Source organism: Pithys albifrons, chromosome 2 (assembly GCF_047495875.1).
Source record: "Pithys albifrons albifrons isolate INPA30051 chromosome 2, PitAlb_v1, whole genome shotgun sequence".
Taxonomy (NCBI): Eukaryota; Metazoa; Chordata; class Aves; order Passeriformes; family Thamnophilidae; genus Pithys; species Pithys albifrons.
Window position 1 is genome coordinate 84,386,955 of NC_092459.1, and position 10,721 is coordinate 84,397,675.

The following is a 10,721-nucleotide window of genomic DNA, read 5'->3' on the forward strand; positions in this document are numbered from 1 at the left end:
AGGCAGTTAAATGCCACCCTGACACCCGATCCTGACAGATCTCGGCAGCTGAGCAGGGGCAGCCCCAGTTAGTACTAGGATGGAAGACCTCCTGGGAATACTGGGGGCTGTAGGTTCTGGTCCTGAGGACTTCACTGTCACTGTCCAAGCTCACTCAGCTGTGGCAGATGAACCTCAGGACTTAAACGGTGGGGCCAGTTCTACGCACGCTGAGCCTCACCTAAAAAAATCCACTGCACAGGCTGGAAGGGCACACCCACGTGGGGAGAGTCCTGCACAAATCTGCGTTTGCCATGCCTGGCCATACTATACTATACTACTATGTTGTGATGGGATGGCTGGGCCATGCCAGGGAGAGCCTAAAGCTCCCATGTCAAAGGTAATCCCACTATGGCACCAGCTGTGAGGTGCTCCTGCTGCAGGAGGGCAGTCCCATACTTACAGCATTGCCCTTGGCAAGTATAAAGAGGAAACACTGCAGTCAAAATGCAAAGCCTCTTGTAGCCTTAAGATAGGCAGAAGGATAAAGAAACTACCTCCAACAGCTGAAAAGAAGAAATTCTTCACTAACACAGCTTAGTCACCACTTCTGCTGCTAAAGACAGGTCAAGCTACACATTTAGGGGAAAATTGCCTCCTAAAGTCTAAAATGTTAATGTGAAAGGAATAATACCGGCTTTACTTTTTGTGTATTTGCTTCTAGTTGTATAGTGGTTAGCAAAGTGTAGCCTTAGACTACTTCAAGTTTTTTCAAAAACAAAAACCAAGGCTTCTGGCAAGTTGCTTTATGACTGCTGTAAGAGTTACCTGCTTTTCCTCTAGTCCATTCCTTTTGGATTTATTCAAAGAACCTCAGGTTTCTGCCTGGGAGCCTTGCCTGGTGGGTAGTCTAAGCTGGGGGCTTGGGGGATTAGATATTTTCCTCACAAGTTCAACACTTCTGCTGAAAGTTTGGTTTGTTTGTTTGATTAATGTAATGGTTGAGTTCACCTTGCTTGCACAGCTGTCAGTGTGCAAAGCAGAGCAGGATGTCCAGCCTGGCCCTGCTCCTCAGTTGCTGCTGCTTCTGCTCTTTATAACCCCTAGTCCTTATTTCCGAACCTTCCTTTTCTCTTGCCCACAGGCAAGCAGTACATGAAACAATTAATTTTCTTATATGGACATTGTTTCTACATCCACTCCTGAATCTGCACACATTGAGAAGGAAGGATTTTGTGCTGAATTCATGGAAGCATTTGCCATCATCTGCATTTACTGCATGTAAGCTCTATATTGACACTACTCAGATGAGTCAGATAAGCATAGGAACAGGGTAAGGGTTGTATTCATCTTGGCACTCAGCTAATGACATCTGCCTTCTGAAAAAAGAAAGAAATTTCTCTCTTTGGTTCAGTTGTGCCAATACTGCAAGGTAGGGACACTTCAGAAGGCATCTTCTCCAGTTTGTATCCTTCAGTTCCACAACCACATTATTGTCCTTTTTGTGCTGTGGGAACCAGCAGTTTCTTGAAAACCACGTAGATCTTGTGACTGGAGAGAACAACTGGAGGTATGACACTAATCTGGAACAGGCAGCTACAAATTTCTCCCGAGAACAGGGAAGAGAGCTTTGTTTTGTCATTGTGTTTCATCAGTTGTGATTTTTTCTTTTCTTAGCTACACAGGGTTTTTCACCACCAAAATTTTGGAGGCATGGGAGGTGTGAATGGCAACTGTGCAGCATCCTGGCCCTTCTGGAGGAAATCTGAACACTGGACAGTTAGTTTTTTGTTTGGCATACAAGTGCTTCTTGAACAAACTAATGCTATCCCAAGCAGTTTGTTGTGCAGTGAGATCCATACCTTTCCAGAATGGTTACTTCTGGGAGCAGCAGCTGCTTGGGCTGTTGGCTTCCACAGGGCTGTGACTGGGGTAGGATTCCATGGGCTACATACAAGGCTTTGAGGACTTGTCAACCTGCAGAACTGAGCTCAGCTGTTCTTTGTTCTCTCCCTGGTTTGAATTTGCTACAGCTGGTTCCCTCCCCCCATCCTCACAGACAGGGAGCTGCAGGTCTGGGAGTCCATCAGCAGAGCTGGAGCCACACATGACTGCCTGCACTGAGCCAGCACTGGAAAAGCCATGGAACACCGATTTCCCCTATGGGAAGCAGCAAACCAGCCCAGGCTGCTGCTGTTCTCTCCATTCCCTGCAAACCCCTTCTGGCTGCCCTAGCCCTGGAGGGATGTGGATGTGTATGGTGGATATTGCTCAGCCTATACATGGCCTGAGGCTCCACAGCCCAAAAGTATTTATTCTGAGAGGTGTGAGATGCTCTCCTGCTTGGATGCCAGTTGTCATTTAACAATCAGTATTCTGTGCCTTTTGTGATTGGCAGGTTTTGGTGTCTGGGATGATGTGAGCTCTGACTGAAGATAAAGGAGACTTCCTCCTGAGTAGATTTTCTCATATCTAACAAAGCAATTGCAGCCCCTCCTTCAGCTCTGCACCAAAAGAACCTGCCACCATTGTGGAGAAGGCTTGATGAACTTGCCCAGGTCACTGAGTTTGAAGACACACACCCTGATGGTTTAAACCTCACTTTCATGGGAAACCTGGCCAAAGACAATAACCTTTAAGGCAGCTTTTATTTCATTACAGCCAAGTTGTTTTCAGTGCTTACATCACCCCACCTCAGGTCTTGTCTGTTTGTTCAGTGGTTGTGAAAAATCCCCATGGCAGAGGCATCCTGAAATTTGCACTTGTGAAACAGCATTAAACACACTGGAGTGTTACAAAGTACAGAGTGTAAAGTGCAGAGTGTTATAAACTGCTGCTAATCATTGTAGTACCAAAACCAAATTTTTACTAATTTATTTGAGAATGCTGTAGCTTTTTCAGAGTGCCTGGATGCAGCAGAATCCAGTGACTGTGTTGCAGCTAAAAGCCCACTGGCTGCCAGACACACAGCTGTACTTGCCATTTGTGTAGGAATGTCAGTTCTGGCCCAGACCATGCTCTTAAGTAGCCAAATAGCCTGTTGGTAGTACTGATTATAACCAGATACCACAAGAAGAGATCAAGAGCAGGACAATGACGTATCAAACTTCCTTTAATACTCTTCCAGCTTCTGACTACTTCAGCTCTCCAGACTTAAGTCCTTACTGGTGTGCCATCAGGTTCTGCCTGAGAGAATTAAGAGATGAGAGGGCACCGGGGCCAGGTTAGAGGGTGGGCTGCCTAAGGCCAGTTGTTGAAGGGATCCAGTCTGTGTGTCGCTGTGCCCGTGGGTGCAAGGGGGTCTGAGTGCCAGCAACATGACCTGGTTGTGAGCCTTAGGGTCTTGTATGCCCAGGTGCCTGCAGCTGGAGAGACCAAGGATGCGGGGCCAGCCACAGGATAGCTGAGCATCTAAGTCCTGTTACTGTGGGGACTCATGTTGTATGTCACTCTGTATGTTCCCCGACAGACCTTCATTCCAGTGAGCAGAACAGGATTATGACATTATCCTGTTTCCATTTGCAGAAGTGTTGTTTCCTGGGTTTTTATGTGCTCCTCTGTGTGGCTGGCCATGTGCATACACAGAGATGTGTTGGTGTGTGTGTGCCCACTGGGAGTACACACTCAGCCCTGATACTGGCTGGGCCCTGGGAGATGGAGATGGAGATGCAGGCAGCTTCATGTCTGTCAGGCTACCAGGTTTAGCAACAGGCTGTAGGCAGGAGATGATTTTTGCTAAAGAACATGGTTAAAATGCAGCCTTTGTGTGGCAGTTAATTTTGTCACCAGCTATACTGTACTATGTTCCTGAATAACTTATCAGTAGAAATGTATGCTTACTGGATTTTCTAGAGTAGCTGGACTACTCTGATGTTTTAATTACAATTAAAGTACAGGCTGTCCCTTCTAGACATGGTGTTTGAATCCATCCCTGGATTATACCTCTATTAGCCAAAGGATATCAGTGCTATGGTAATTAGTTTACCAGTCAGCCTCTGCAGGAGCAAATTAATTAAGGAGAAAGATGATCTACAACACAACTACAAGGTGAGAGCTGACAATTCAATACTTAAAATTATCCTGATGGGTACAACTTAGCAGACACTGCTGCTAGGAAACATGCTAGCATTGTGTGGATAAAATAAATACTTCTTAAGTGTTCTTCCCTGAGCAGCAGCAACAAATTAGTTTGTGTTTTTTCATCTTATATAAAGCAGGATGGCCCTACCTACATACTGTAAAGCAATCTCTCAAACACTGTTTTCTAGAATAATAAACAGCTATGATAAATCTCTGCACAAAAAAGCAGGCTGTCTGTTGTCTTTATTCTTTTGCATGCTTGGCAGCTCCTGTCAGGACATTCTTTGTTGGCACCATCTCCCTTCAGGTGAAATACTTGCAAAAAGAATTAACAAGATGCTTCTGTGAACACATGACAAAAAAGTTTTCATAAATAATTTAACACAATAGCTGAGTTTAAAAATAGGTGGAAGATTCCAAATTAAGTACAGAGACGAGCTTTAAAGTCTTTTTCCCTACTTTAAGCAGCTCTTCCAAGTGACACAGAAACAACATTACTGCAGGGCCATAAAAGTCCTAGGAATCAAGAAACCTCAGAATCCAGTGCCCTCTCTCAAAACTATGAATACCTCAAAGTAGCCTGTACTTTCTTAATCCTCTTTCGAGAATAATTTTAAAACAAACAGCACTCAGGAACCAGTGTTATTTCATAAAAGTTTAATGTTTGTTTTTTAAATAACACTGATTTATCAAGAGAAAGGAACCCACACATACAAAGTCCTCTTGGATGCTGGCAAAAGAGCTTAAATTACAGACAAACCCGTGAACCGCAGGTTTAACCAGTAAGAATTTAGAAAAAGCCTTACTGATTAATCAAATTAGTAATAATGAAAAGAATGTGCCCTCATACCAAAGAGAGGATAAAAAGATACCATTCCAGTCATGCAAATCTACACTCACCTTCTCAGAACAGGTTTACTGAAGTCCAGCAGTTCCAGGTAACATTTTCTTAGCTCCTGTGGAAAATAATCAAAAGCCAGCAAAGACAATGGGCTTATTACAATAAACTCTATGTTCATCCTAAAATCCAGCTTGCTGAGCATCTGGTGGGTTTGACTGTTACATTCCCAAAACTGAGGCCCTTTAAGCTTTTAGTTGCTTTCTTCCCCTCTTCATCAAAACCTTTCAATACCAAAAGCTAGCCTGGAAGAAATGTGGCAAGCTGTGAGAGACCAAAATGTTAAGGGTTACTGGCTCAAACAACCGGCCATTTGCGAAAGCAGCTGCTTTGCTGACTATGTGCAAGGCAATAGCCCAGAGGCAGAGGGGGTGCACACTCACCGCCGGAGGCTACCAGCTGGGTTTGAGCCAGATAAGGGAGAAGGCTGATATGAAGCAGACCCTGCGGAGGTGGGATAGATGGGGAGGTATCAGGATATTCACATTCACACGTAGGCCTGAAGATACTCATCCCTCCTCATGAGCCATAACCAGCTCAACTACAGATATAAGAGGCAGCTGTCATGTCTTAAAAGGTGTCATAAACCATCAAAGACTCCTGAAGCACCCCCAGACTAATTTCTGAGGCCTTCCACCTATCCTTTCTTTTTCTTTCTTTTCCTTATACAATTTAAGTGTTAATTTTATGCTTCTACATTGATGTATTTCTACAGATAATAACCAAAACAGCTACATACTTCCTCCTTTCCATTGCAACAAAATTGTCCTGAAATAAACCTGCCATATATATAAACACCCATCATTTCACTCTAATCTGCCCCAAGGGATCTATAATTAACAAGAACCTTAGTTACCCTGCCTTCAGGGGCGGGTTGTAACACAAGCTTAATAAAAAATGAAAGCAGCTGTCATTGAACATACTGTGAATGTAGGTAGTTCCCTAGGAGAAGGGACTTGTAAGAAGTGGATAACTAAAAGCTATGTATTTGATGCTTTCATCTAGGATGCTAACCATATAAAGCAGAGGGTTTCATCTCAACAACCTGAAATAAACTTTAAACCTGGAAGCCTTTCTTGCATTCTGAAACAGAAATTCAACTCTCAAAGAAGTAATTACCAGTCATTTAGTATCTTGGATTTTTCTTCAGTTGACATTGTAGGTAGCTTGATGCAAGTTGTCCGTTGCCTGTATCTTATTTCAGATTCCATTGTCAATGATGGACTAAAGCAAATGCAGATATGGGGGTTTTTTTACAGCCAGCCAAACTGAATCTATTGCATGACTTCAGTGCACTGAACATAAAAGTGTGAATTACTTTAGTAATCCTATCTTGGACAGTATGTCTAGAGACACAAAAGAGATACACTGATTTTGAACCTCTCTCATACACTTGGTAAAAAAATTGTATCATACAGCCAAACTTCGCAAATGCAAATTTGGGCAGGGCTCTCCCCACGTGGGTGAGCCCTTCCAGCCTGCACAGTGGATTTTTTAGGTGAGGCACAGCGTGTGCAGAACTGGCCCCACCGTTTCAGTCCTGAGGTCCATCTGCCACGGCCGAGCGAGCTTGGACAGTGACAGTGAAGTCCTCAGGACTGTCACAGCACCCGGTACTAACCGGGGCTGACCCTGCTGAGCATCCGAGATGTGACGGGACGTGATGGCAGGGAGGCATTGAACTGCCAGGAGACGGTCCCCACTGAGACTCGAACTCAGGACCTTGGGATTCAGTGGCCAGAGTGCTCTCCTTTACACCACAGGACCACCCACTGGTAAAAAAAAAAAAGTAATATATGAAACTAACTGGCAGAGGACATGAAGTTTAAACACTATGTGGAAAGCACAATCTTAAATGGGTTTAATTGCATTAAGCCTTCAGTTCTTAGGAGAAAATGCAGTGACTGATATTCCTTTGCTAATGGACTTTGTTCTCTTTTTTCCCACTAATCAAGCATGTCTAAATACTCATCCTGGAAGTGCCTCGCTACAAGTCTTTCTCTCATCTAATTATTTGGCATTTACATTTCATTTGTTTTTCCATCTCTGACAGAAGACGAATAAAGCCCAATGTCAGTACTGATATGAGGACCATCCCTGCCATTTCTTTACCGGATACCTGTTACAGTGCTTTTCATGTTCTTCACAGCTACCACTGCTCCTGTTGTTTCTATATTCACCTGAAGTTTGTACGCCAATTAAACAGGCTGGTATCCCAAATGACATGTAGTATTTCAGTCTTACTTAGGTTCTGGCTGACACTCTCCCACAAAAGCAGCTTCTTGGAGAAAAATTTTATGTGATTAAGAATTGAAAACATTACCTTGTGTGGGTACTTTACTGTTGGTAAAATGAAGATTCTTCAGTCAGGCTGCTGGAAAAAGAAATGCAGTTTCCCTTGAAGCAGCTCTGAATTCAGGTTTTATTTCTTGCAGGTATTCAACTGTTCTCCACCACCTGCCTGAACAATTCTAATGGCTCTGCTCTCTGTGTCCCCCGTTGATAGAGAGCTTCATGGGAATTGCAATAGAAGCTTGATTCATTTTACCAGAGCCCAGAACTACTAATATATGGTAATCAGCCTTCTCATTGCAAGCAAGACAGCCCAGGAACAGATGGAGGTGGGGTAAGAAACAAATCCCAGAAACAAATTCTAAATATGAAGCCTCAGATTTCTGCTCTAAGGCAGAATGTAACAGTCTGCAGATGAGTTATTTTGCTCAAATTGGTTACAATCATTAATACACCCTATTGGCTGGAAACAGGTGACAGAAAGAATAGTCTAGCAACCATAACCTGCGTATCTCTCTTCTTAGAATCATAGAATCATACAATCGATTGGGTTGGAAAAGACCTCAAGATCATCAAGTCCAACCCTTGGTCCAACTCTAGTCCATTTACCAGATCATGGCACTCAGTGCCACGTCCAATCTCAGTTTAAAAATCTCTAGGGATGGTGAATCCACCACCTCTCTGGGCAGGCCATTCCAATGCCTGATTACTCTCTCTGGAAAGAATTTTTTTCTGATACCCAACTTAAATTTCCCCTGGCAGAGCTTGAGCCCGTGCCCCCTTGTCCTATTGCTGAGTGCCTGGGAGAAGAGACCAGCCCCCACCTGGCTAGAACTTCCCTTCAGGTAGTTCTAGACAGTGATGAGGTCACCTCTGAGCCTCCTCTTCTCCAGGCTAAACAACCCCAGCTCCCTCAGCCTCTCCCCATAGGGCTTGTGCTCCAGTCCCTTCACCAGCCTTGTTGCTCTTCTCTGGACTCGCTCCAGCCCCTCAATATCCTTTCTGAACTGAGGGGCCCAGAACTGAACACAGTACTCAAGGTGTGGCCTCACCAATGCAGAGTACAGGGGAAGGATCACTGCCCTGGTCCTGCTGGCCACGCTATTTTTGATACAGGCCAGGATCCCATTGGCCTTCTTGGCCACCTGGGCACACTGTTGGCTCATGTTGAGCTTCCTGTCAGTTAGTACTCCAAGGTCCCTTTCTGCCTGGTTGCTCTCCAGCCACTCTGTGCCCAGCCTGGAGCGCTGCAGGGGGTTGTTGTGGCCAAAGCTTCATGCTAGACAGAGGCAGAGGAGTCAAGTGAAATAAATTTTATGGCTGAATTCTGTTTCAGAGAATGACTTTGATCCCTTTAGGTTTCTGTAATGTTCTGAGAGAGTGATAAAACAAAACATCAAGCGCCACATAAAAACCTGTCTTGGGTGTTCTCTCCTGACCTTTGCACTAAAGAAATACAGTTTTGTTGTGCTTTGGGATGTACCAGTTTGGTGGATGGTTGTGGGTTTGTTTTTTTAAAGAGATTTCTGCTATCTCCATTTACTTTCAGTAGCTATTTCTGAAAACTGTTTGGGGTTTACCAGAATCAAAAAATAACTGGCCTTTGTCCACTTTTCTTACTGTTTCCATGAGCAAAATATAAGCTCTTTGTGAAACTACTCTTGGATAAGAAATGGGGGTTATGTCCACCCTTGGCAAGAATAAAGAAATCATAGAGTCATTGAAGTCAGAAAGTATCTCCAAGATCATTGAGTCCAACCATTAACACAGCACTGCTATGTTTTGCCACCATACTGTGTTCCCAGGTACCCACATCCACACCCCTTTCCAACACTTCCAGGGATGGCAATTCTGGAATATCTCTGCCAAATGACAGAGATTTTGTATCTTCATCTATTACTTGGACATTTTACCACTAAGACAGAAATGCATTTGGAAAAAAAATTACTAAGTGAATGATGGTTGATGCATTTTTTCCATGCTCACATGTCATTTAAAGAATCCCACAAAGCCTTTCTGTTCCTTAGTTAAACCTTAGTCAAAGACACGATTCCAGCAAGCTAGAAGCAAGACTCACGTGCCCACGAGACTATCCCAGGAAAAATAATTACTGTATTTTATCTAAACCATTACTTTTGCAAACATTTGAAGGCTGCTTCTCCTTTCCAGACACATGTTCAAAGAAACTGGAAGAAGGATTAAAAACCCACCTGGACTTACAACAGATTGACAGGATGCCCAGCAGCTTTTCTATGGCTCTTCTTCCACTGCTTCTTAATCAAGCTTGGTTTTGCAACAAACTTCATCCAGGAGAAAAGGCATTTGTGCCAGCCTCCATCATGGCAAACTAAAGGCTGCAGCACCGAGTGAAGGCTTAGAGTTGTCCTTTGAATTTAGTAGGTATCTGTGCCTGGTTTGAAGTAGTGTAAAGACAGAAACATTCAAACTATGTTTGTTTCCACCCTATCAGCAGCTTTCTAAAAACTGGGAGAAAGGTAATTTCTTATGCTTTATGCAGTTTTTAGAGAACTAGGTCAGGAAGGAGAGGTAATGCTTTATTGCACCATTCAAACACACAAGTAAAATCCCATTAACTCACCCCTCCTCCTGAGGATCTGGAAGAATCCAAGGCCAGCCTAGAAATTAGGCTTCCAAGTCAGGGCACTATGCTACAGCTCTGCCAGCACAAGGGACCAGTACAGTGGATAAATCATTTACTGCATGCCTCTAGAAACCACAGGGAAAAAAAAAAGAAAAAAAAAAGAAAGGGAAAAAAACATAAATAAAAATATATGCCATTTCATGAAATTACAGTATTCATGCCTTGGTCTGCCAATCTGCCTAGATGTCATCACCTACAACACCTGTTACATTCTTGTCCATTACGGTGGTCCAAGGGGTACCTTTTATACCTTCCTCAAAGAGACCCAATTAACCTTCTTTTCAGGAGGAGCCCTATCTCCACTCAAGGATAGAACAATTTAAATAAAGGGCATGAAGAGAAGTAATATTTAATTTATACCACAGAAATGTTCAGATTCTGGAAAGCTTTAAACAAATACGGGGTAAGAATTCCCAATTACACCTTTGTAAAGCTCTTGCTTGCCCTTGCTGCTAGCTCCTCTCAATTCCTGACCAGCCAGGTTCAGCACTGACCATCACCACTACTTGTAGAATCAACTGCAGGAGAAAACAGAAAAAGGATAATGGATTCATATTGTCCTTTCCACCAAAATAAAGTTAATTACGAGTATGTCCCACACAGATAACACACCACTGAATAAGGTGGTCTGAAGAAGACAATTGTAAAAATTGTTTGCCATTTTATGCAGAGACCTTCACACAAACCAAGCTGCACAGGGAAACACAAGGAAACTAACACATATGTGTATTCTGTAACAGCACCAGCTAAATGCAGAACTGTAGAAAAATTCAGCCTTCCCTTTAATATCACCTTCCCTGCATGGATATC